The 24,747-nt window shown below is 36.7% G+C and overlaps 1 protein-coding gene across 1 annotated transcript in view; it reads right to left on the minus strand.

Moving 5' to 3' along the window:
- Positions 1–24,747, minus strand: part of SUGCT (succinyl-CoA:glutarate-CoA transferase) — a 424,567-nt gene that overhangs the window by 54,746 nt on the left and 345,074 nt on the right. The gene's annotated exons all lie outside the window — the stretch shown is intronic.

Consider the following 24,747-nt stretch of genomic DNA (forward strand, 5'->3'; position numbering starts at 1 on the left):
TTATCCCCAGTATTGGGAGAGAGCTGAAGCATTTTTCCTGAGCTGAAGATTTCATTGTTATTTATATTTTATTATTATTTACATAGCTATTGTTTTATTCAGAACAGTTTTTAATCCTAATGATGTCCTTTCAGTTCCAAAGGAATGTAAGATGGAAATGTATTGTCAGGGGCCCAAGGCTAAAACTATGCAGATAATCAGAAAGCCTTGAAAATAACTATTTTGGGTATATAAAAACAATACTGATACGTCATGGGCATTAACTAAAGAGAAATAGCTAGCTGATACAGGCTTCAAGGAGAAGACTATAGCTTTGCATGGAGAAGAAAATGTAAAATGTACCCTCTTCAAAAGCCCATGTCATAGCAAAGATAAGTAACAAAGGCATCAACATGAAGAAAACAATGCAGAAAGATAAAATCAGTGACATTGTATTGATACTTCTGGTGAACTTCATTATTAGAAATATTTCTTTTCTTCCATTTTGAAGATTTATAATGCAACTTATGTTTTAATGAACTTCAAGCTGTCCCTAAAAACTGTTTCCTCAAAATGTTTAAAACTTATCAATGTTGGTGTTTTTAAATTTTTAAGACAAAATTTAAAAGAAGAAGAAGAAAAAAAAAAACACTAGGAACTCCAAGTCCTGCCAATTTTTCCTTCCTGCCAAGTCCTATTAGTATAAATGAATGGTTTATTTTAAGAAATGCCTGATAAATTACTCTACACAATCAGTAATGAGGGTACTGTCAGCAAAGGAGAATCATTTCCAAAATTTACTTGGCATTAAGGAGCTAGTGCCTTCTAAGCTCAAACTGGGTTATGTGGCCCTCGCCCCTGAGGATTCCATAAATCTCTCCCTTTTTCTCAGAGGGAAGAGGGATCAACCAACATGTACAACTGTTGAGGTTTCTTCATGTCAGCTCACAGTTTTTTAAAACTGCAATAAAACCTGGTCAACTTCAAACTTTCCTTGTCAACAGTTTCTACTACTCTTCCCAGAGTTCTTTTTCTTCTTGGGCTTGGCTCCGAGGAAAATGCTAAAGACCTCAAGATATCATAGTCTAGGCTAGGACAAAACAGAAAACAGCTTGATGTAAAACGGAAAAGGTCAAAGAGCTTCAATTTCTTTTAAGACATAAACATTCACTCTGTGCCTGGAGGAAGGCAAGTATAAGTGATGTGGAGGCTGCTACTCAGACATAAAAGCCAGGGAAGGCACCATATGACCTCTTCTTCTAGAAAAAGACAGGGAGAACCCATGATTTAAAGACTCTGCTGTGGATAAAGAAAATCATTAGCGTGGCAGGTCAACAAAGAAGATGAGAATCATCCTCACTGGCTTCTGCCTAGTTTCCCTATTGGTAGGATGCTCCTACTGACAAATCTGTTGTATTTTTATTAATGAAAACCCAGATCCCAAAACTCAAAAATAAAAGATATGTGCTGGTGTTCTCCAGCTCTAAACCCTGATGGAAAACGGCCTTGTCTTAAAGTTTTATATTTCTAAAAGGAGAAACGGGGTGAATGTTCTTTGGGGTGAATTATGGCAACAAACCTCTACAAAGCTGTTGAGGGGATGAAAAGTTTAAAACGCAGAGTCTGTTATCTGTAAAGCTCTTTTGTCTTCTATAGAGGAACAGCATTATAAAAGTTAATGTGCAAATAAAATAAACAAATACCTCTAATCCTTGCCCACCCACGAGCATTGCAAACTGGTTCCTCTCAATTTTTCTTGGCCTACTTATAAATCCCCTAGTGATGGGTGTCTACTACTTTTGCTGTAAGACTATTTTCCATCCTCTAAAAGACTTCCACTTACTCTTAGCAGTGTCTGTATAATGTTTGTGGTGACCCTGAATCAAAATCTTGTTAGGCTTCCAAGTAGGAGACCAAAGTGTTTCACACAATTTATACTACCCATATTTTGTATGTAATATGTTTAAACACCAGGATCAGAGTTCAGCGTTTAATGCAATGCAGTCTGTATACAACCTGACTAAATTACAGATGAACAGAAGAGATGCTGCATACTTCCTCCAATCTTATAGCAAAAAGAAAGATACCAGATTTCCCTAAGAAATATTTATAAGTTCCAAGCATTCTTAGCATCATTAACAGGCAAACTTCCCAATTCTCATTAGAGATCATTGATGGAAACTGAATCCATTTTTCATATGAGGAAACTGAGACCTGGAAAGAGATTGGGTGAATTTTTCAAGGGCAAGGGCATCAACAGAGACAAAATAAGCAGGAAGAACTCAACAGAATCTCAGACCCCTAACCATCCTGCCTGGTCTTTTTCTCCAAGCTCACTGCTCAGAATGCCACCTACCGGGGGGGTGGGGGGGGGGGTGGAGGAATGTGGGTCAAGGTCCATGTTAATATTTCGTAGATGGCTAGAAGGAAGCTGAAAGAGCTGGATAAATGGTCTCTACTTATGGCTTTTTTTTTTTAAGCCATACAGAAAATAGCAACGTTGTGGAAAATCTTTTATCCAAGACATGCGGCCTCATTTTACCTACTACAGAAATATGTTTCTATAAAGAGCCATTTCAAAACTCTCAGGTCTAATCCCAAATTATTAACAACATCATATTTCATTAATCAGAAAGGGCAGGGTAAGAAAAGTGCAAGTTTCATACCAAGTAGATCTACAAATTAATTCAGCTTCCTTAGCCTCCAAGCCTGTGATCCATTCTGGAGACTTTCTGATGGTTGCAAGAGTGCAGAACATAAAGTAAAGAGTCCCTTTTTTGTAGCCTCACCTCACCTTTGTGTTATAGAGAGCATTCTTAGATCATTACATTAAGAAATAAGCCAATGACAATACTTGGAGGAAAAATTAGTGTTTCTGAAATTATTCTACTTCAGCCAGAAAAAAAAGTGAAGATGGATGCAAATTTCACATGGAATATATGTCATAGCTTAATTTTTAAACATAACTTTAAACCTATTATCAACTTTCTGAAGTCAGCTTTGGAAATGGCTACTATACTTTTATACTATTCCCTACGTAAGTATAGTTGATTCTTGTTATTGCATTTCTAGACTGGTTCATTATATTCTCATACCTCAAATGGGGCTGAAAATACAGAAATACTACACAGGCTATAGAAGGAAGCTGTGACATGTACTGTATGATTCTGCATCCTTTGGCCATAACTGATTAAACCAGTAGGGAACCTAGGACAGCTAATGCCTAGATTTCAGTTAATGTGACATTATGATCAATGCCTGGCTTGGAAAGATGTCTCTCCCAAGTCCTCTTAGTGGAATTAAGAACTGGGAAGCTAAGACACTGGGCTTAGTTAACTGAGGTGAATATAGCTAACAAGTACTGGTAGGGTGGCCATTATGGGTCAAGCATATGCTGGATTTATGAAGGGGGTGACCCGGAATGCTCAGAGGAATCCAGGTGGGAAAGTGAGAGGAGAGTGTGGCAGGGGCATTATGATTCAGAGAGACATAGATGGGAGGGCGCTACATATTGGCATCTGTCCTTCTATGCTTGCCATTCAGCCTCTCCCATACACAAACTTTCAATAAACCTTCCTTTATGTAAGGCAATATAAGGTGTATGTCTGCTTCTTGTCACCTTGAGAAGAACTAAGACCTCTGAGGAAATGATTAAAGACCTTCTGTGGTCTGGGGTCATCCTACTTTCCAGCTGGCCAGTCCCAGGCACACAGAGCTCTCCCCAAGGCCAGGGCAATGCCAGGACTCCTGGAAGAGGGAGCCCTCAGCACAGCTCCTGGTTGAGCAAAGTTCTTCAAGCAACTTGGCCATTCCTCTTCCAAAATTAACACAAAGTATTGCTGAAATTTATACTGCTTACATTTAGATTAAAAGATGACAAAAGTAAAGTGAACTAATTTTAAGAAATCCCATGCAGGAAACATAAATAGGAATATTACTATTTGGATCCAATGTCTTTTTACTCTAGCACTTCATCAACAAGAACGTGCTACTCTTCGACTTACTTCAAGGAGTTTATCTTGATGTTCATGGTGAAGATAAGAATGCCCAATCTGTTTGATATCTCCAAAATTTTCCTTTGTGTTGAAGCTCAAGAGAAAAGGTAAGTAGGAACTATCCCTAGAGATATCAGTTTGGGTTCAGGCACAAGAAATTGAATTCCATCAGTGTTTGTAGGACATGAACCTGAGCAACCTTTCCAGATGAAACCTAATGAAAAGCAATCTAGAGAAAAGAAGCAAATTCCCTCTCCTCCCTGACTCTAGATTTTTAACTCAAAACGTCATTTCTTCAAAAAGTATTTTGCAATATTTTTTAAATAGAAGAGATCTCCATTATTTCATTATAGAGCTTATAATAATTTTAGGGTTCTCTCCATGGTTCACTGCAAAGTATCTTTTTGTTAAGGTTTTAAAGTAGAAAACATCTATGTTTGTCTTGGTATTTATCACGTGGGCCATTCATTGTTCCATGGAGGACAAATTGATTTTATCTTGCACACCAACTCTAAATGATTGTGTGAGCCCTGTGCCAAAAAAGGGTTCTTTATAAGCAAGTGGCTTCTATGCTTGGTGGGAGAAAGTGCAGGATTGATTTGCACTGTATGCCACAGACATGGGAGGCAAAAGAGCCCAAATGCTGGGTACTGGCCAACCTTAGTTGACACCTTTAATGTATAAACAAGTATTGGAGTTAGCACTCTGCATATTTGAGCCAGCACACAACTATTTAGCTTTAAATATCCATTTCAGCTAGAGGTCTTGGCATTTAGAACCATAATAATATAGAGAACATAACACTGATATGAAACTTCTTGCCTCTAGGTTCTGGAAAAGTAACAGCAAGAAATTACTAACTTAAACATACAGAAAAGTATAAGTACTCAAACCCAGGAAGTAGAGTTTATCTCATGATGTGTAAGAACAATATGCCAATCAAACAGAAATAACCAAAATAAAAAATAAAATAATGATATAATAAACTGGGACATGAATCCCAAAAAGAACCTCAAAATCATTTCCATCTAAATAAGACTGGATTCTCCCTTCAGAAGAATTGTGCTTTTTCTCTTTGATATTTGAGAAACTGAGGAAGAGTGGAAAGGTACTTAAAGACTAATGTCTGGGTTCAGGCACAAGAATATGAATTGCATCAGTTGGGTTCAAAATCACCAGTGTGAATCAGTAGCAGATTCTGGGCATAGAAAATAAGTTAATTTAGAGCTGACTTGTTTTAGTCCTCAGACACCTGGATTCCCTGGCTGACTTTCACAGTAGCAGAATAAAAACAACCACTGGGTACTTCCCTGCACACCGCAATATGGCCCAGCAGGAGACTGGCAACATTTCATGTTGGGCAGGGCTCAGATGAGTGGTCAGGAGATTAGCTGACTTTGAAAAACAATATATCGCAAGTGAATATATTCCTTAGAAACTTTGGAAACAGGAAGAGCATGCTCTGATAAATCCAGGAATCTAACCATTTCTGAAAGCCTCATCTATTTTCAAAATATGTATTAAGTACCTCCCTCTGACATTATATGGGGACTTGATTTTATGTTGCTGCTTATTTAAAGGAATTTTGAAGATTGCACCTTTATTGACTTATTTATATTTCCATGAGAGGAGATAAAGCACTTTGCACATAAGCTGGATACATTTTAATATTTTTGCCTTGCCCTCTAAAAGGCATGAAGTTCATCCGTCTAAAATCAGACTAGACTTTCTGCACTGGAGAAGTGAGGCAAGGGACAGGTACAGTGCAATGATTTCAGAATCAGACTCACTTCCGTTGGAACATTGGTCCTGCTTCTCATCAGCTGGGTGACCTTAAACACGTCCTTAATCAATCTAAACCTTGGTTTTCTAATCTATAAAGCAGAGAAAACAGGATCTACTTTAAAAAATGAAAGAATATTTTTAGGATAGTTTATGTTGGGCACTGGATCCAGTGTCTGACAGAGAGTGATCAAGTAACTATTAGCTTATACATAGATATACTTCCCTCTTGATATCATTAACTGAGAATGCTTGTAGACGTTTACTTTCCCAGAAGAGAAACTGGGACTCCGTGTCCTGACAGAGACCTCAGGTATAAGTCAGTGGCTGAGCCCAGAAATGAAATACATTTACTTGAAAATTAGGGTATGTAATTGGAACAAGGACAACCTACTCATTAGGAGCAGAGCTTGTTAGTATGTGCTGGCCCTTAAGACCAACTCCTTCTAGGACAAGCTACTTTAATGATTACAGATGGAAAAAGACGGTTGATCTTTTAAAAGAACAACATAAACTGATGAACAAAAACAGACCCAGAGAAAGAGAAGCAGCGATCAGACTCTCAAACCTCAGAGGGAAAGTAGGGGAGTGTGGGGGTAAGAGGAAGAGAGATCAACCAAAGGACTTGTGTGCATGCATATGGGCCTAGACAGTGGCCATGGACAACAGAGGGGTGGGGCATATGTGGGGAGGGGTTTGGGATGGGAATGGGGGGATAAGGACAATTATGTGATACCATAATCAATAAAATTTAAAAAAAAATTTCAGAGACATTCAGGCAACTATTATGGCTCTCAAATATGTTTATTTTGTTTGTTAGTCTTTTGTTTTTGTTATCTCTTCTGTGCTGAAACAAACCACAAAAATACCACTATTGAAATTGCATAATATAGCAAGCTGTTACAAAAAATACGTGTTAAATACTACTGTATAATGTACATTTTTCATCGGCAAGCATTTGGTCCATTTAAAGGTTTTGTTGTTGTTGTTGTTTCACAGTTTAAAATATGTAAATTGTTTTAAAACATTTTCCATTTTTTCCCTAAATGTTACTAATCGAAGAGCAATAATGGCCATGAAAACTCAAGATGCATTATGTCTTGATGTTCAGGACAAATTGGTGTTTTGGGAAAGAATCACTTACTCATTATATTTCACAGTTGCACTACTTGGGGTAGACTGAAATATGTGACTTGTGGAAAAAGCCAACATAAAATCAAAACCCAGGAATTCTTTCAAGGCTTTATAATAATCTGCCTACAAATATTATCTGTACCAGAAATAACTCTGTTTGGAAATATAATTGCATTCAAGCAAGACATGGTGCTTTTACAAGGGAAACAAAAGAATAATAAACTAATAATACTACATCAAACTAATAAGTTTTTGCATACCATAGACAACATCAATAAAACAAAAAGACAGCCTACTAAATAGAACATATTCTCTAACAATACTTTGGATAATGAGCTAATATCCAAAATTTATAAAGAACTCATACTACTCAGCACCCAAAACAACAACAACAACAAAACATGTACAGAGGACCTGAATACACATTTCTCAAAAAAAGACAATAGGCATATGAAAAGAGGTCCTACATCACTAATCATCAGAGAAATGCAAATTAAAACAGCAATGAGAGATCATTTCACACATGTCAGAATGGCTATTATCAATGAATAAAAATAAAAAAAGTGCTTGCAGGATGTGAAGAAAAGGGAATCTTCCTGTACTGCTGCTGGGAATGCAGACTGTAGTCACTGTGGAAAGCGGTGTGAATGGTCCTCAAAAACATTAAAAATGGAACTGCCTTATGACCAATGATTCTACTTCTGGAGACTTACCTGAAGAAAGCCAAAACACTAATGCAAACGAATGTATGCACCTCTTGTGTTCACTGCAGCATTATTTACAATAGCCAAGATATGGGAGCAATAGACAAGTAGTAGACAAGAAAGTGGTGCTACACATATACTATGGGATAAAAAGAATGAAATCTTACCATTTGCAATAGCATGGATGAAGAGGGCATTACCCTTAGTGAAAGTAGTCAGAGAAAGATAAATAATCATATGATTTCACTTACATATGGGACCTAAAGAATAAAATAAATGAACAAACAAATCTGACACAGACTCATAGATGCTGGGAGCAGACTGATGGCTGCCAGTGGGGAGGAGGTGTGTGGGACTGGGTGAAAGAGATGGAGGGATTAAAAAGTATAAATTGGTCATTATAAAATAGTCACAGGGCTGTAAGTAAAGCATAGGGAATATAGTCAACAATATTGCAATAACTGTATACGATGCCAGTTGGGGCACTAAAAATATGGGGGAAACACTATGTGAAGTATATAACTGTCAAACCACTAAGCTGTATACCTAAAATTAATACAAAATAAAATTGAAAATAAAAGAGTACTTTTGGCCTACATGTTACCCATGAGTGCCTAAAAAAAATAATGTAGCAAAATGTACACCCTTTCCCACTGTCTCCCTATTTCCACAAGGAATAATGTGAAAATTACAGACTGATGTTTTTAGGACACTGGTGTCTGGGAACTTTTCAGGGTTAATTTCTTACATCCATTTCTTAAAGGAATACAACAGGGATGTATGTATCATTGTACTTACTGAGATCTCTTCCTTTTATGAATATTAGAGCACAGCTTCTAGTTTTTAGTTTTGCCTGCTACTTTTGAAGGCATTTTTTTTAGCAATCATAACTTGTAACTAAGCAAGTTCAATCTACTTTGAGAATTGCTTATCTTCTCTCTGGCTTTTAGAGGGATTGTTTTCAGCCCCTTGGTAAAAGAGGAGGACAACGTTGACTTCTGAGACTCAGGAATAATCACAAGCTTTAAATAATTTCGGTGAGTCTTAAACTACGAGGGGGTAAAAAAGAAAGGCAACAAAAGAAAGGCTTTGTTTCCCTGAAGAATTAGGCTGTACTGTGGAATCCTAAAGTCTGATGTAGTGCATTTGCCGTCACTAAACGTTGTTCACTATATTTCTGTTCGAAACAGATTTATAGCATCCATTTTCACTCCGATTTCCTGTTTTTCTGTCCATTCACCAAGCAAGTATTTGGAAGACAGAAATGGCTATGCGGAGTGTTTTAAGAGTTGAACTTAGAAGTGAGCACCCCTCTGGGAGCCATTTGATTGGTTAATACTATTTCTGAGCCCAGTGTGTGAATCTTTATGACTGCACAGCTTTAGGAATGAATTACTTGACCCCAACTTTCTCCATAGGGGTGCACACCTTAATTTTCCACAGTAATTTTCAAATAGAATTACAAAAACACTTTATTTTTCTAGAGGTCAACTACTTGGAACACAGACCAAACACAAGCCAAAAAAAAAAAAAGTATCTGTGTAGCCAAAAGTGATGTCATAAAAACTCACAGACTGTCACTATCTGATAGCTGCCAATCACTTAAAATATATTTACCATTATTTTATTAAAAACTGCAATCGTTATACTGACATTGTTTTTAAGCCTACAACAGATGAGATGAAACAAATCATAAGTGAGGAAGAGGGACTAACAGAGGCAAGAAACTGAGACCAATATAACATTAAAAAGACACATTCAAAAACCATAGAAAAAGGACAAACAACCCACACACCTCAGGAAGCAATGAAGACTCTGCTTATTACATAAAAAATAACCATTCCTAATGATTATAAAAGTAGATTATTTTTTAGGCCACATTAAGAAAGCCAGCTAGGTATTTAAGTCATTTTATAAAATTCCATCAAACAAGGAAAACATTACCAAAGAATTAGCACTTAGAAAGATGAGCTCTGGTGACTACCATCTATTCATTGATTGGTAATACTACATAGTACATTCATTCTATGGAACAACTCATTCTCTTAGAAGAAAATATTTTTAATGACCAAAGATAAATTAATTAGGGAATATACATATCTACGTTTTCAGTAGATCAAATTATTCAGTTTGAGAAAGCATATATACACAGTGCTGGGTGATCTATAGTAATTTAAAGAAACATGAGCTCAAACATGAAAACATTCTCTGGTTGATATCTGCTTGGCTTTCTGCCCCTTGATACGTTTCCTCTACTTCTGTGGAGCCTGGGAGCCCGGGAGATTGTGCTCAGAAGACACAGGGCCTACTGGTCCTCACTGTGTGCCTCAGACCCAGCCATGTGCTAGAACTTGCCCTGAAACCAACTCTTGCCTTTTGCTCACGTTTTGAAAATTAGGTTCTGCCTTCTTCCCCGGGGTCAATTTCTATCTTTCTAACCATTCTGGGAACCTTGTATTCCCAGGATATAGGAAAAGTGATTCCAACTTGCTCTGCCTCTTTCGTATGCCAGGACCTAAGATCTCCTAAATACCAATCTTGAGGTTGAGGCCTAGCTGAGCTGAAGAATCTACCTGGGGTCCACTGCATACTACTTGCTAGGACTCTGGTGCCCCTTGAACCTATGATCTTTACCCATTGCCTGCCAATGCACTTTGCCATCTCTTGGTAAATATGACCCCATGGATATCAGTTATTGTGCCCACCAATGAGTCGGCAGTCTCTCCATTGTCCATCGGTAGGCTGTCCTCTGCCATCCTTCTACCCACATCAGTTGGTCTGTCCAGTTCCTTCCAGGCTCCATCTTACTAGTGTGACAAACACTGCCTCTCTCTTCTGTGTTTTGATATAAGACCCAGGGCCCTTTGGACTAACGGCATTTTTTAAAATTCCCTATTAAGATAGTTTTTGGAGTGCCAAAGCTTAGAAATTCCATGAAATTTACTTTTATATTGTATGGTTTACATTTTATAGCATACCTTTTGTGTATGGAAGTATATATGGATGTCATATTTTAAGTATAGAAATTAATATTACAAAATTCTAAAAAGAGACCACCTATGATATTAGAAAGGCAAAAATTAGGACATTAATTCTTACTAATCTATTTGTTTTTAGTCTTATGGTTTAGGTAAACTTTTCTTTTTCTTTGCAAAATGCAGACTTAAAGGTCTCATGTCATTGGAACATTTTCAAAAGCACCAAGTAAGTAAATAAGCCAGACATTTTCAAACATGGCTTATGTGAGATGTGTATGTATTGCTGTTATATAATCATTATTAAAATAAGTTCGCCTTAAGGAACTCCAGTTTTCAGCCTACACTACTACCCACAACCCATCACCTCCATCCAACATCACTGAATTCTCAAGGCACAAAGTAGATGTCACCTCTGTAATATTAGCAAAAGCTGACATTTATTTAACACTTAAAATATTTGACGTGACATTTTCAAATATGTCACACAAACACACACACACACACACACACACCTCAAATTGCATATATAGACCAGAAGAATAAAAATTGGCTGCTTACATTGAAAATATGTGTATCTGATAAAGTCTAAAACTGACTGCCTTTTTCAAATTCTCTACATTTATCCTGATAGTTCATTACAGAGAAAAATTAATTTCAAAGGCTTTTAAAAATATTTTTATTTATTTTTTATTGCAATTTGCATTCAACACTATCTTGTATTAGTTTCAGGTGTACAACCCAGCAATGAGACATTTTTATAATGTAAGAAGTGATCACCCCAATATATCTAGTACCCACCTGGCACCATACACAGTTATCACAATATTATTGAATATATTCTCTATTCTTTATTGTACACCCCCATGATTATTTTATAATTATCAGATACAGTGGTGCCTCACACAACGAACTTAATTCGTTCCAGGAGCAAGCTTGTTATGCGAAAAGTTCATTATGTGAAAATCGTTTTCCCATAACAATACATGTTAAAAAAAATAATTCGTTCTGTAGCATAAAATATGCTAAGATGACATAAAAAAAATATGCTAAGATGACATATTTTTATTTAGATACATCTAAAAACATAATTTTTTTAAAAAAAAACACACATTTTTTTAATTTTAAGACAGACTAAGTAGAGTCTACCGAATCTTGCACATCTTCATCCATTTTCTGCTTTTTGGCCGATGGTTTCATGAAAAACCTGTCCAAAGTTCGCTGTGCGAGGCGTTCGTTATGCGAGGCACCACTGTAGTTAGTTATAAAACTATTTATAACTAACTGATAGTTATAAATAGTTTTATAAATTTTTAAAATAATACCGATGAAAATTAATGTGTTGTGGCTAACCCAGTAGCAGTTAGTCATATCAAGTTCCTTTAAGTGACGCACTTAAATGTTCACCTATAAATAAATTTGGAATACAAATTCACTACCTCATCACTGAATGACAGCTGGATTTCTTCTGTTTTGTCTAGATATGGAACTGTGTTTTTTTTGTGTGTGTGTGTGTGTTAGTTTCAGGTATACAGCATAGTGATTAAACAATCAGACACTTTGCAAAGTGTTCCCCACAGTATTTCCTGTATACCAATTCGTGGGCCTTAATCCCTTCACCTTTTTCACCCAGATCCCCAACAGCGCTCCCCTCTGGCATCCATCAGTCTGTTCTCAACCTATAAATCTGTTTCCATTTTGTTTGTCAATTTATTTTGTTCTTTAGATTTCACATATAAGTGATATCATATCAAAAGCTTAATTCTCACTAAATTAAGATGTATAGTATTATTAAAAAAAATAATAGATTGGCATTGGGATTGGAAGAAATTTAAATTGAGGGGAGAAAAAAACAACAGGCATAAGTAACCACATATAAAAATATGAGGTTAAATTTTATTTTAACACCAGGATTGACACCGGGATTTGTGGATGGATGTTATGTGTTGCTTTTTCTGCACTTTTGGGGGAGTCATGGCTTCACCCACTTTATATTGGAATGCAAGAATAAAAATTATATTATAGCAGAGTTCCATTGTGTTTAAATGGAAGAACAGTGAAATAAACTTTTTCCGTTTCCCACCTCACACAAAAGGTTAAGTGTTGACATTTCCTTTCGGATATGTGAAATATTTAATAAGGGTAAAGTAGAGCAGTCCAAAGAAAATACATGGCTGAAAACTTAGAGGGTGATGTTTGATATTCAAGAAAAGCACAGGAAGAGGCGTGTTGTCAAAGGATTTCCCTGTGTGTGAGAGAAGGTGCACTGGTTGAGTGCAGTGAAAGTTTAACCATTTCAGAAACTGTTCAAATGTGAGCAATCCCTCTATTTTCTTCACTCATAAATTCTATTTCCCCCATTTATTTGCCTTCCTTAAGCCTTTTTTGATATTACCTCCTATATCCTTTGAAATAAGTACAAAGGAAACAAATGATAAAGAGGACTATATTCATTAAGAAACCTCTGATTCTAAACAGTTATTTTTTCTTTTGGCTCAAATATTCAAGAGATGATGTGAAGGCCTCAATGTTGGTTATTTTTTATTTCAGGGAAAGCACACGGTTTTTATTTTATTTTTACAAAAGCAGGCCTCCAAAATCATTTGTATCAGACTCTGGATTGCAGGCAGGGGAGTGGAGGAGATGACTGACTGCAGAGAATCCAGGAAGCATCTTCAAGTAAAGTTTCTTTTTGTTTTGTTTTGTTTTGTTTTGCTTTTTGCTTTGTTAATGAAAAGGATTCATTCCACAGACATCAACCAGAATGGCAGCCTTTGGTTCAGTGTTCATATAGTTTCCATTTAAATCAAAATGTGTTTAAATGACAGCTCTTTTTTCTCTTTCTTTCTTTCTGGTCTTACTGGGAAAAAATTTCACAATTGGTAGAGAAATAGACCAGAAAGAAAACTGTCTGTAATTCACCACAAATGAAGGGAAGGCAACTAATCAAACTATTGTTGGAATTAAAATGCCGAATATGGAATAAGCTGTCACTTATACTTTTTTGAGGACTTAAGGTCCCACTGTTATGCTTAGGCCAAAGGGAAACAGGAACACCATAGTGTCATTCTGCATTCTGGCCATAACTTGTGCGACTATAAACACACAAGAAAACCTCCAACACTGGAGTAAGAGAGAACGGTGGGCCTCCAGCACCTCCAGGGGGACATCCTCCCCGCAGGAAGAGTGTACTGTTCCGGACTGTGGCCGCCTTAGAGAGCTGGGGTGAGTCCCAGCTGTAACTGCTAAGTCCAGGAAACTGAAGGCTCACCTTGGACACCCAGCGGCAGAGGGAGGAAATAGGACTGAGGTTACTTCTGTTGGGAGCCTTGACAGAAAAGATGCCTTAACCAGTTCAGTACGGCAAAAGGGCTCCAATGAAGCTTCCTTTGGAAAATACAATCTCAGGGTTATATTGCTCTGATTTTTGAATCTACTCCACTCTACACTCTTGAATGACTCCAGAAGAATTGTTTAAATAAACTTAATCTTTTTCAACCTTCCTTTCAGATCTGTTTTTTCCATCAGTCCTAATATGCCATTTATATTTCTTTTTTAAGAAAAGAAGAAAGCATGATCAAGATAGCCAACAAGATGATATATATCGTCTCTGCTCAGTCCCTGCTATGGAACTGAATTCCTTACATTTGAAATGCATTCCATGAGTGTAAAAGACATAAGCAGTCAGTCCTGATGGCTAAAAAAGGCGAATGAGGTAACGGTAACACTAATGGGCTGTGCGTCTCCGATGTCCTATAAATCGGAATGTGAAATTAATTTCTTCCAATCTACATTCTCTCTATTCGAGGAGAACACGCCGCAGTGGTAAGTTGAGGGAAAGTATTTAATAGAGAATGGTTAGCATTTATTTGAGCTGTCACTGCCATGCTTAGAGTTTGGGAAACACTTACTAAAATAAAAAGCGTGTTAGAGTGCACGTTTCCTATATTTCCTGTAAAACTCACGAATGCGGGATGACACTTGTGGGAACTCTTTTCATCTTCTAACCAAGTCTACTGGAAGTATCTCCCCCTGCTGTATGTATGCTGTAGGACAGTTGGGAAAAGGGGCTTTAGCCAGGCTTGCTATAGTAACAGCTGGTAGCTTTGGCATTTTCATATAAACATGCAAGCCAAAGAGGAATTTCTCCTTTATAATTGGCCTCATTTCCCCCTTCCTGGAACATTCCACAATGCCACCAACAATGAAGTGCTCAGAAAGGAGGAATCATTTCTGTTTATGTGAAAATAGATCTGAACTCCATGAGGCAAGGAAAAAAAAATACCAAAAAGCTTCAAAGGCCACAAAGAGAAGTTATAATCAAATCTAGATGCTGCTTTTGAGATCTGACAGAGCTCCTCCATACAGCAGCTATAGCCTACTGCTCTTTCTTCAAGCCTTGCCTAATTCATGCCATGGACAACGCTGGGCAAGCTGTTTGCTTAAGCAGAGTAAGTGTGGGTAGCACTCTTAGTGACCACCCACTCTCAAACGTAAGCATTTCACTATCAAGAGTGCTTCCTATATACTAAGCCTTTGGCTCAAAGTTTATATAAATGGTGATCAAAATGCCTTCAGGAGGTGGCATAGCATTACACTAACAGGGATGGACTTTTAAGTAACTCAGAATTGAATGCAAATGCTGGCTCTGCAACTTACTGGCTGTGTGCCTTCGGTTGGCTCATTTATGTCACTGAGGCTCAGTTTTGCTAATCTGTAAAATGGGGATACTAGTGTCTTCCTCAGAGTATCAAATGATGATTAGATATTATATATGTATTTCACCTAATGCATAAGCAGACTCACTAAAGGTTGGATAGTTTTATCAAGTACTCTCCATAGTAACTATCCTTATTATGCTTTACACTGCAAGGTGCGTCTCCACAGTGTAACATAATATGTAGGTTTTCTATGATCCTTACCACCATGCATATCACTATAATTCATCTTAGAAGGAAAACATATCTAGAGGCTTGAAGCAGCCTTAAGTGTCGTCACCAGTTCACAATACCCTGCAGCAAATTAAAAATTCGTTCTTTATTCTTCAATTTCTACTTCTAAGAAACATAAAAATTATGTATCCTCTTAAAATAAAATAAAAACTTAGTTTAAGATCATTTAAGAAAGTATCATCCTGTATCTGCATTCAAATAACTCAGATGATTTCCCTTGCAATGTAAATAATGTTTCCCTAATGGATTTAAATTCAAGTTTCCCTTTCAGTGCTTAAAGCCTGTTTATTCTCATTTGCCACATTAGACAATTAATTGGGTATTTATAGGCAGCTGTCACACACCTCGCTGTCATTGCTACTCAGTCATACATCTTAAATCCTCCATATCTTACTACTTAAATCCTACCTCTTAATCACCTCATCATCTTTGTCACATTTTTTAAATTTCCTTCCACTTAATCAACTCCATTTTCTAAGCTAGAGTATGAACAATTATGCAGAATCCTCCTAATGCAGTTTTACTGAGGCTCAATGAAGAGAAAGTGTTTTCTCCTCAAGTGATTTCTTTAGATCCAAGGACAGATTTTGCTTCTAGTGCAAGAGCATCACCGTGTGAGCTATTCCTGATCTGCACTTTGGTGTTGCCTTCAATCCATTTCCCTTCTTGATGCCTGTGGTTGTCTAATGAGGCTCTCCCTGGTAGGGGCTGAGCCAGCTTGGACTGAAAGTGCCCCCAGCACCACTATGACTCTCAGCCACACAGACACCACCTTGGCTCTGCTCCTGGCTGACCCTTTCCTGCCCAGTGTTCATGTGTGTTTAACAGCCATAGAAGAAGAGAAAAAAAAAAAAAAAACCTTCTAATACTCCTTGGGATCCTTGGTCCCTTGAGCTAAGAAAAAAGAAAGAAAAATTCAACCCTCAGAGGCTAGTCGTCTTATTTGGCTTCCCCTCCCTTTGTTGGTGAAAACCAGCCAGTTTATCCGGTACGTGGCCATTACAACTCGCGTATGTGGCTCCAAGGGACAGGTGTTCCCAGTGGAGTGACCCACAGAATGCTTTTCCATAAGATCTTAATAAGAGCTCTGAGGGGAAAGGGCTCCACTGTCAAATAACAAGAAAAGAAGGTGTTCAGTACCTCTTCCTTAGAGACACAATCATATGTCAGAATGTTAACAATACCGAGAAATGTCATGGTAAAGAAAATTCATTGACTTTTGTTTAAGGTAGGTTTCCCGAAGTTGTTTGCCAGCATGTCCATTTCTTGGTGAGACAAATATTAGGGTTATAAGAAACCGTAGGCTCTGCAGAGTAAATTTTGGAAACATTGCGCTGTATCAAGGCTCTTCTCTAATTTCTATGAGACAAGTTATTATATTCTCGTGTGTGATGTCTGAATTATTATTTTCACCCGCGTGACCTGTCAGAGAATAATACTGGTTTTGAAGGATGCTTTCGTACTGCGTGGTCTCCAATGACTATATGCACAATCTATTTGTCCAAGAGCTCCTCCTGGGAAGGTGGCTACAGGGACTGGTTTTGCCTAACGCACACCTGGCAGTGCCAGTCCCAAGATTTCCCTGTCCCCACCGCATTTCACTTTATTGGTCACTATCAAATGCCCAGTAACCTAAGCTCCTTGTCAGCCAACGCTTGGCATATAGTAGTAGATAACAGATAAACACTTATTAAGCAAAAACAATGATTTAGCTGTATGTCTTAGAGAAATATGCAAAATTATTTAATGTTTGAAAAATACCCAACAAAGGGCTAGTTTTAGTTTCTGCAGGAGTTGTTGCTGCTCTTGATACTGCAGATGTTTTGAGAGTGTATTATCTACAATGTGCTTTCACTAATTGCTTCTACGTGCTGAGCACTTGGGATATATTATTATTGAGGGAGTCACAGTAAGGTAAGTGTTTACCTTTCTATTACAGATGCCACTGAGGTGGCTTAGAAAGGATACCTATCACCTCCAACTATACATTGCAGAGCCAGGTTTTGCACTCAGGTTGCAATGATCGAGCCTATCTGCTCTCCACTCTGCATGTCTTGTGCACACACCACACATACGTATCATGTGTGCACTGGGGAAACAACATAGAAATCAGCTGATCTATGTGTAATAATCATATTTTTATTGTGGTAAAATACATACAGTATAAAATTTATCACTTTACCCTTTTTTTAAGTGGACAGTTCTGTAACATTTGGTGCATTCCTATTATTGCATGACCACTATCACCAATCTCTCTAGAACATTTTCATCTTCCCCAACTGAAATGCTGTACCCGTGAAACGCTAACTCCTCTTTTCTCCCTCCCCTCAACCCCTGGCAACCACCTTTCTACTTCCTGTCTTTATAAATTTGACTGCGTAGGTACCTCCTATCAGTAAAATCATAAAGAATTTCACTCATTAACTTTTAAATTCTTGTTTTGACCACAGTATTAACCACTCATCTTAACTTTCTTATAACAGCACACCAATTAATGTTGCTCAAAGAAAACCTGGCTCTAACTGTATCACAAAGCCAGCCCCCAGTGAGCGAAGGGAAATTTGCCCACCCAGCACCCACGCCACAGGTGATCACTGACAGGATGAGAAATCCCAGGAATGCCAGGGTGGCAGCATATAGCCTGGGTCTTTGCATGTATTTCCCAAACAGTTCTCTTTCCCGCCCCCCTTTCCAAACTGCTTTTCTGATAATGTGTGAAAACAGTACAACTTGAAGGAAATATAACCCACATGTTATGGTGCATTTACACTTATATGCTCTTGAGAATATGAAAATGGACTACCAATGCATTTCCAGTGGCTTTTATTTTTCATAGAAGCACAATTATAGACTTTAAATTAATTAATTCAGTAAGTAAGTAAATAAATAAAAATCTGAATTCCCAAAGGAGGTAGACTCAATCTAAGTTTACATTTTTGGAATTTAAACATTCTTTAAATACATTTCCAAGCTGATCTTTAAGTGAAAAATTTTAAAAAGTATTAAGCAGCCTTTAATTTAGAGGTCAAAGTTATAAGGTCAAAACCATCAGAATGGGCTTAATTTTCCTTTTTTGGCTCAACTTCAGGAGAAAGTAGTAAATAAGGGAAAGGAGACAGATTTCAGGGACACCCAAACTTGGGTTTGGTCCTGCAACATTCATCAAGCCTCAATTTTCTCATCTGTAAATTGAACATAATAACTTATGGTTTACTGAAGTATCCTGGAGATTAAACAAAAAAGAACAAAAAAAAATTATATATATATATATATATATATATATATATATATATATATATATATGGCTTACATACACATCTAGACAGAGAACTACTCAACAGATGTTTGTTCATATTCCCTTATTTCAAATTTAAATGCTCCATGATAATGATGTCATTAAAATCTATCACATAATATACTCATATGAAGTACGGTGAATTGCATTTTTCCTTTAAATTGAAAGAACAAAACGATTGATCCCATTAGCACAAGAATACAAGGCAATGAAAGGTGAAGTGAGTTAAAGTCACACACCAATTTGAAGGCCCAGCAAAGAGAAAGCAAGCTGTCTTTGAAGAGTTTACAGGGGCAAACTATATTTAAATCTATATGGGTAGTCTTTCCCTATATTTTTGGGGCTGCAGAATCTTATTTCACCACACCCTGTCCTGAAATTCCCAAAATGTCTTCTAATAATTGTTTTCATTTAATTAAAATTAGGTTTTTGCTTACTTGTTTGAAAAGCTTATGTCTTCTTGTAGTAACCTGAAGTAGAGGGTTCATAGGAACACTTTCAACAGACAAAGGGTTTGAGTAGGTTAGACTAATGGGTCACCCCTCTGAGAGTCACATGGCTGCTGTGTCTTAGAATAGTTCTAAGAATAGGTGAAGGACATGTTGGGTGAACATTTCAAGGTCCCTCGTCCTTTTCTCTCAGGTAGTATCTCAATCTTATTCAAAAGATGAGCCCAGAGACACATTGACTACTAATGCCATACCAGGTAGTTATAACAACATGGGGATATGGTTCCATGAAGACTGATAACAGAACTCACATACACAAAATACCATTTGCTCCTACTGAGAAGATAAGCAATGAGTCGCATAGACCAGCTCAGTGTCAAATAAGTCCTTTAATTACCATTTCTTCACCTCCTCCAATACTTATTATATTAACATAACACTGTGCTTAGTAAAAATTAAGCCATAATCTCTTTAAATAATTTTTTTCTCACTTCATTGATACATATATATATATATATATATATATATATATATATATATATATAGTTGTTGTTTTGCTAAGCCTTTTAAGAATCCACATATATATTTTTTTAATTTCCTATGGGATTCAGCCCAATTATTGTATCTTCATGGGCTAAAAAGTCCTTACCTGGTGATGCTGGAGGAAAACAAAGCCATTCTAATCTCAGAGAAGAATAAAATGACTCCCTATTTAGGCATAAATAAATCCAGCAATGAAGTCAAGCAACACACTCTAGGCTGAAACCCACTTGGTGGAAAAGATGATGTTAACTCCATAACATAAAAGACCAAACTGCAAAATATATTTTTTTATATATTTAGCTATTACATGGTATTGAACTTATTTCTGCAGCCAGTCTACTTGCCTAATTACATTTAATCACTTTAGTCTCTAAGATCCATCATCAAGTCAGCATTAAAGGTCCTTCCAGAAAAAGACTTCCCTGGGTACCCAATGAAAGTTGCAGCAAATTGAAGAAATAAAGAATTGATCCCAGAAAATAACTGATACACCTTCTAAGACAAAATAACCAAAAAAATACTTTACTATCATTGAGGCTTCCATTCTTCCCGTGGCTTTTGATTTTTTATTTTTATCTTATCTTGATTCTAGATTTGATTCAGCATTCAGTGGTTCATTCAGATGATTTCAAACACAACTCTCACCACAAGGATCATTCTGTATATTGATATTTGAGAAAATATTCCTAATAATTTATAAGTCTAATTAAATATACACCAACAAAAATCCTTCAGCGTAAGTGCCACTTCCTAATACTAAAAACTTACTCTAATTTCATTGATAACGTATGACTGGTATGCAAAAAGAGTTTCTTGTCTATTAGACAAATTTACTTATCTTAGTGTCTAGATTGATGAGTGTATGTTGAAAAGGAACAACTGAGTTCTTGGCCACATTCCCAGTCCCAACTAATAAGGATATGAATTCCCTGAGAATGAAAGCCTTGGTCTAACAAAATATGTCTTCCTCATGGCACAGAGAAGCATAGTTGATGAAGGTTCCTAAGTCATATGAGCGACAGTAACTTGGCTCTTAGGGCTTCTCAGGTTCCTGATGGAAAGACATTCCTGGGGCTGTGATTCACTCCTCCTGCTTCTTCCGGCTCTCCTAGGCAGGGAAGTCACTGTGCTATTCATTTCTCACTGAAAGGCAGCGATGTCTACTTTCCTGCCTCACTACAAGGGACTTTCAGGGAAGGCTGACGGCACTCGGTGTCAAATCGTCTGAGAATACACTGATTTATTTAACAATCAGTACCTTGCCTTGGGTTAAGGGTTTAATAAAGTTAAAAATAATTGAGAACTTCGGGAAGTACCATGGCTAGTTTATTTGAAAATTCACTTCCCTGCCAGTTTTCTCTCATTCTGTTGACAGACTGTAGAACCTTCCTTTCATCTCTTTCCTCTTTTTTACAGCTTAACCTGCTCCCTGAAGGGGTATGCTTTTTCTAGGAGATAGATTATGCACTACGCCCAACATGAAAACTTTACACTCTTCCTGTTGTCACCTGAGAGATTTCTCTACCTGGAAGAAATAAGTTATCCCACCTTTTACTCTCAAGTCGGTTTTCCTTCGAATTCCTTCTTAGAACTCACATACTTAAACTTTAAGGAGGGATGTAAACTGAAACTTTGGTTCCTCATAATTTTTCTTTTCTCCCAGTGAGACTTTTGACAGTGTTCCCCATTGCTGTTATCCATTATAGAAATTTAACTGCACTTTGAGGATATGTGATTTCAAACACACTAACTAATTTTCTATCTGAAGGGAAGGAAAAAAGCTAAAAGTAACGGCAAGTTCAAGTCTCATGTAGCCTAGAAGAGGAAGATTTGTAAGCAAGCAAGAGACTAGGTGGTAAGTTTATTTATGTACTTCAAACTGGAAACAAACTAAAGAAGTGAAATGACTCTTTCAGATAGCTTCTACAGATAGTTCATTAAAAATGCATATTGCTTAAAATAGTCACAGATTATCTTTTTAAATTATTTTTCATCTAAAGGTTTTTACTTTAACCATCATCCAGAAAATATCTAGTAAGGACTTAGTTGGTATAGAGGGTGTTGGTTAGATGTTAAATGAGGGCATCTTTTCTCCCAGGAGCTTACAAAAGAAAGGTGTTAAAGAGCATCTTTTATATAAACTGCCAAACATTCAGAAATAAAATATGTCAGATAATCAAATAACAAACATTCAACTTTTTTTTTTCAAAATTCACTATAAAATCCAAACATCAATATTCTAATAATCTGGTTTGAGCTACATTAATTCATAGTGGTGATTGTTCTTCCCACATCTCACATCCACTCGCTAAGAATTGTTGCAGGTTCCAAATATGAATATTAAAATCCTATGGGAAGAGACTTATGAAAAGTTCCTTTTAAAATCACTTGGAGCTACTTTCTGAAAAACAGGTGGGGGTGGGTGGTGGCGAGGAGGGGAGTGGGGCATGGCCACAGGCAAGGTTAATTCCTTTGAAACTCATTTTCTATGCAGGAAAGACAGCTTCCTTGCCACAGCACTGACACACTCATCACCACCATACTTCCCAGCAGTGCTGCTGGAGTCAAGTAACCACAACTCATGTGTGCACAGGGAAACATCTGACAAAGACTGTGGGGCAGAACTGAGCTCACAGCACACTCTATTTCAATGATATTCTTCGAAGTTTGGAACTCAGGACTGAGGCTGTTTTGGCCCTTACACACTATGTGAAAAGACAGCACATTCCACTCTGGCTAAAGGCCAATGGGCAGCAGTATTTCAAGAAGAGGGTGCAAATGGTGGGTGAATGGCTCAGTGGAAACTGGCAGTCCTTTTGATATAATAACTGATGTTAAGATCTTTTCAGTAAACTCACAATTTCTCATTTATGCCCCCAGGAATAATATATTTTATTGGTTCCTTTCTATCTTTAACTGTAAAATAGACTTTAAAGCTCAAATGAGAGAGTAATGTCATGAACAGTACAGTGAAATAAAGAACAGCATTAGCATTAATACAACTACAACTCATATTTAGAGATAATTCATGAGCATTAACTAGATTGCATGCTTTAACTTTGACATGTATATATGCAAAATAAATGTCTTTCTTATTTATTGTTTTATAGGTGATGGGAAGTGATATAAAAAGTATATTGGGGAATATATGTTAATTAATAAAGGAGATATTTTAGGTCATATTACATGGTATATTTTAATATTGGTACTGATTGCAAATACTGTAACAATGTATTAAATGCTTACAATAATTATTTAAGTGGGCAACAGGAATTCTGAAGAGGCAAATAATTTCCCAATAGTTGAGAAACATTGGTTGACCAATATTTTTAAGTATTAATCAATTAAGAGTACACAGGAGCTCTAATTTGAGAATTTGAGGGAATGCTGTGGACTTATACATCTCTAAAAAGGTACAATCAAAATTACATAATAATTATTGCTTTCTTCAAGAGACAGGTTTCTAGTAACTACTAAGACATAATGCTTCAGGTGAATTAGTACAATATGTCAAAATTTCAGTACAGGTTCACTAATAACAAAGGAAATATAAATAAGTAGTTGTGGTAATGTTAACAGGATTTTTTACTGTAAATGTGAAGATGCAGATATACGGGGGTGACAAAAGTAGATTTACAGTTGTGAGTACGTGAAACAATTTATTCTTATATTATTATTTATTGTTGTGTTATATATTTTCCCATGGAAACAACTCTAAACCTATTTTTGCACACCCATGTATATGCAAATCTAAACTACATTTAATGAATACAAAATGTGTCTCCACTGGCTAACTAGCAAACAATGTACCATAAAATCACCTTTTACTCTACCCACTTTTTCTGTTTTGGCAGATTCACTTCAATGAGGCATTGTGGGAGAGTTTAAGTTATTTTTACAACATTCATAAGGTCTCCAAAGGGAACATTTATAAAGAAAGACAAAACTGTCATAGGTAAATAAAATAAATGAAAGGGGAAATCCACAGGAAATTTTTAATTATTTACTGTAATTTTATTTGTATTAATATATCTTATCCTTTGCGAGGCACCTTACTGGGATACACTAAATTAGAAGAAACAATAGCAACTTTTTTGCCAGCATTTCCATTGAGTATGAGCTCCATGTGGCCAGGAGCCAAAGAATCTGGTTTATTTTTTAATTCTGAGGACCCAAAACATTGCCTAGCACATAGTTTATGCTCAATAATATCAACGAATAAAAGACTTTCTTAGCTTTTATTAACATGCTTTTCCCCTACTACCTTTCTACCTGATATATCATTTCCATATTAACATATGATCTCAGTCTCTAATATACTTATACCTGCTCTCTCTCTTAGTTACCTTTTTTAACTTGTGTATAATGTTTCTTATACTCATGTGCATTAGAATTTTCTATAAATATTTTCAATATTATTTATTCATCATAATTCCCTCTTCTTACTTCTTTATATGTGCCAGTGGCCATTATCTCCTCTGTTCTGAGACAATACTGCCAAGTTGATCCCAAATCTTAGAACTAGATTATACCTAGAATCAAATTAACAATGCAGTTCTTCAATAAATGAGACCTGAGACCAGTAGAAGTAAATGCTTTATGCCATTTGACTGTGCTGATTGAGTAATTTGGGAAATATTCAAACTTCAAGCAAGGCAGCCTGGATATAATTTCAGGAAAACAATGACCAAAGTTATATCATAGCTAAGTTCACTATCCTCTTCCAGAAGAAAAGAGGAAAAAATGAGTATATGATTTGTACATAGTCTGGAAAATAGGGACACAATGAAGAATGTGGCATGTTTTACCAGCAATCCCCAGAGTAGACCCAAGGAATGGTCATATTACAATCACTAGAGAAGTGAAGCCTGTGTATGGTAACTGGTTAATCATAAGCTTTTGCTACAGCCTGGATGCTTTGAGACTAGGAAGGAGGTTC

The sequence above is a fragment of the Pipistrellus hanaki genome (genome assembly GCF_964339955.1).
Source record: "Pipistrellus hanaki genome assembly, chromosome: 10".
In the NCBI taxonomy this organism is placed as follows: domain Eukaryota; kingdom Metazoa; phylum Chordata; class Mammalia; order Chiroptera; family Vespertilionidae; genus Pipistrellus; species Pipistrellus hanaki.